General features: G+C 35.8%; 2 non-coding genes across 2 annotated transcripts; both read right to left on the bottom strand.

The window, feature by feature from the left end:
* Window positions 1-2,186: 2,186 nt before the first annotated feature.
* Window positions 2,187-2,259, bottom strand: trnav-aac. The gene has a single exon. It is a non-coding gene; the product is annotated as a tRNA-Val (tRNA).
* Window positions 2,260-3,470: 1,211 nt separating this feature from the next.
* On the bottom strand, window positions 3,471-3,543 carry trnav-cac. Its single transcript has one exon. It is a non-coding gene; the product is annotated as a tRNA-Val (tRNA).
* Window positions 3,544-3,853: the final 310 nt, after the last annotated feature.

The following is a 3,853-nucleotide window of genomic DNA, read 5'->3' as shown; positions in this document are numbered from 1 at the left end:
AGAGTCTCAGGTGGGGGGGGGGGGGGGGGGGCAGTGGTGAGTGAAGATGATTGATTGCTAACCCCAGTCACAGTGGGTATACGGGAGTGTGTATCTGGCTGGATTGGGTTGGAACAACCCTTTTAAGGCTTTGCTCTTTTAAAGTAAAACTATAAGAAACGTTCAGCGAGTGCTTTCTCTGATATTCCTATTTAATGTACAGGACTAATGGTGGCACGACTGGCCGAAACATCTGCCTACTTTACTTACTTTCTTATAGTTTTACATGAATTCTGATGAAGCTTTTTGAAGTTCTGGATGATAACTTCTATCTTTTGCCTATCGGGGAGCTCAGACAGTTTTAATGGCTGAGCTATTCCAACAGTTCTATGCATGATATTTGGAGAATGTTTGGCAAGAAACAAAGCCATATGTTAATGCAACACAACACAGAAACCCTGGAGTGCGTTATTCCGCTTACAAAATGGAAACAATAAAAAAAAAAAATAATATATATATATATATTTCAATTTTTTTTTTTTTAAAATAATTTTATTATATATCCTTGTGTTTTGGAGAAAAAATAGTCCCTCAACAAGGTTCTGTTTGTTGTAAACATTAAACTGGAGGTGTTCAATTTTTCCATTGTAATTAATTAAAATAATGAAGCCCCTGTGCTGGTGTCAGGTGCTCTGTAGAGCTGACATAGCACACAATGTTAGCCTTGTCAGTGACCAAGCATTTAAATATGCCAATCATGTATTTTTGTTGATAATGAAAAGCTACAGAAAATGTAGCAAAGGCAAAGTTTGCTATCCACGCATTACTAACGCTGACCTGGAGAAGCTAATACAAAAATACATTATTGGCATTTTTAAATGCTTGGTCACTAACGGGCTATCATTGCGGTTTGTTTCTGTCAGCACTGTTTATGGAGCGATTGAGACCAACATGGAGTCTAACACAACAAGACCGATGTAAAGTTGGTTTGCAGTTCGATCTTCATTTGATATTCACAACATTATTACCTATACTTCAAACGAACATTATTGAGAAGCTTACCAGTTTTATTTCAGTTTTTATGACTTTTGCAGTTTTATTATTGATGTTTTGAACAGTTGTTTTCTGTGAAGTCATGATATGCTTGCATGAAAGATGCCGTATGAAAAAGTTTGATTTAATTAGATTTTTTAACTGCATGGTAAATAATCCTCAGCAAAAGTCTGTGCGGAGGCTTGCTTATCCGCACAGTGTGATTTGATTTGCCGAGCATCTAGTCTAATTGCTAATGTGGTTTCCTTGAATCAAATGAAATGAGGAGACCTGTTTTGATAGTTGTATGTTTGCTTGATTAACTGTTGTATTGATGTGTCATAGCATTGTAATCATGTGAAGCCAAGCAGTATTGAGAAGATATACAAGCCTGTGCTTAATACGTGCCTTCCATGGTAACTGTACTGATCCGCTGTGAGCGATATGAGGAACAGGAACAGCTGTAGCTCCTGTGTCGCTGTCTCTCTTCCAGTCTTAAAGGCAAACAATCCAACTTTAAAGGGGAGGAAAAGGTGCTTGCTTTCAGTGTATTATACATGCTGTATTATACTGTCATGTTGGTTCAGCATTTATCTTGACAATAAAGATGATTTTTAACCCTATAAGTAGCGTGGCTGATTTTTTTAACCCTTCCAATGTCTGTGTAGAGGGGGTCACACTACGTTCTCAAAATTAAGGAAAGTAAATGTTGGCCATGTATTTTATGGGAAAAGTTTTTAAATTACACTAACATGATTTTTCTTGACCATCATCCCAACATGGTAAAACTTAAAATGGGCATAATCCTTCCCCAGCCTTGAATCACATGAGGTGTATGGATTACCATCCTCTACGAGGGAAAACAGCACCTCCCACTTGAATGAGCCCATGTGTATGCATATTTATCAGGTGTGTTTAACGACCCCATTGGCTGGCAGAGATTGTTCCACTCCCTTCAGGCATCATTAGCCAATGGGGTCGTTTATACCGCCCACTGGCGGTGATTGTCAGAAGCGGTTGTGGCACATTAAAAAAAATAAAAAATACGGAGATCACATCGAAAAAGAAATAGCGAGGTAAATAAATGAATGAATAAATAAACGAATACATAAATAAATATCGAAATAAATGAATAAATAAATGAATACATTATGTTAAACATAATAAAAACACAATGTTTCCGCCCGGTCTCGAACCGGGGACCTTTCGCGTGTTAGGCGAACGTGATAACCACTACACTACGGAAACTTCACTGAAACACTTATTTCACATTATGGAATAGATATCTGAGACGAACTGAATGTTTTGCTGGGGATGTTTAATATGATTGTCCACTGCAGATGCAAATGCATATGATGCAAACATGTTGCTGTAACAGTATGTACAACTTAAATACCGTATTTTAAGTTTCTGTGACAATGCCGTTGAGTGTGTTTTGCATCTACTTTAGACTAGACCAAAGTTTTTATGGGGGGAAGGTACATGGAAAACTATTATTACAAATTAATGCCCCGTGCATAGATTGTTTAATATTCGGGTGGCATATATATTTGGTAATATAAACGTTTTTTTTTTCTTTTAATTTCCATTATATGTTGGTGTTTCGTTGTATTTCATTGTATGTGGTCATTTGTTAGCGCTTGTGCGTTTTATATCCCCTGCGAAAATGGATCAGTCATTTAGGCACTGAAATACATGCGCATGACAGTTGATCTCAGTCAAAATGGTACAATGTTTTGTTTTTTACAGTTACAGTTAGAGTAAGCAGTCAAATAAACAGACAATTCAAGTAAATTAATACCGTATGTGGATTTAAATAAACGTAAAGAAATAAGTTTAATTTGGAGATTTCTTATTTCGCTATGGATATGAACATATACATACGTTTGAGCAAAATTGTTATTATTATGTTTTTTTAATGCAAACATTATTATGTTTTTTTATGCAAATATGACAAAGTGTCTATGTGCAGTTCTGAAAGTATTACGTGCTTATTTATCAGTTTAGGAAAAGAAAACGAGTGCAAATTGGCGCTGGATTTTTCAAAGCGCAGGTCATTTGTGTTTACAGACTGTAATGCCTACTAAACCCACTAGGGCTCGCTGTTTGCTCGTCGGGAATGGAAAATCTGCACCGTGATAGTCACCACGAAGCTTTCGTCATCTGTTTAGTAATGTGAAGGTAAGAACGATAAAACAATAAGAACGATAAAACAATCAGTATCTAAAAACAACAGGTCCATAATATAACTATTATGTGGTTGTTTTAAATAAAATAAAGGCTCAAATCGTTTCCAAATGTTTTTGAGATAAAAGTATCAAATCTGTTTAAAATGTGAATAACAAATTATACACATGTAAAAAAAAAATATTGAGAGTCCTGGTTACTCCAGCGGTAGTTATACTATCTATTTCCAAATCAGATCACATTTATTTACAATAATAATAAAAGAAAACACTTGTTTCCGCCCGGTTTCGAACCGGGGACCTTTCGCGTGTGAGGCGAACGTGATAACCACTACACTACGGAAACTGCAGATAAATAATCAAGCTCCATTTCGGCTGTAAATTTTGCTGTTAAGATATATTGAGTAGACCAATACATTCTTGAAAAAGTGTTAATTGTGAAACAAGATCACTTTTGTTTTCTCTCGCGTAACTTGAACACAAAAAAGTGAGTTCAGTTAAATTGCTTTCTCTGATTTAAAATCGTAATGAGTTGTTGCAAAAATGTTAAAACCTGTTTTGAAAATAATAGATCCTTACGATTTAACTAAACTCGATGTTTGCGCTCGGTTTAAATTAAACATGAGGAGCTGCCTTTTCTTACATTATCAACGAAA

Source organism: Polyodon spathula, chromosome 22, assembly GCF_017654505.1.
Source record: "Polyodon spathula isolate WHYD16114869_AA chromosome 22, ASM1765450v1, whole genome shotgun sequence".
Taxonomy (NCBI): Eukaryota; Metazoa; Chordata; class Actinopteri; order Acipenseriformes; family Polyodontidae; genus Polyodon; species Polyodon spathula.
The sequence above is the reverse complement of the archived record's forward strand: the minus strand, read 5'-3'. Positions and strand labels throughout refer to the sequence as shown.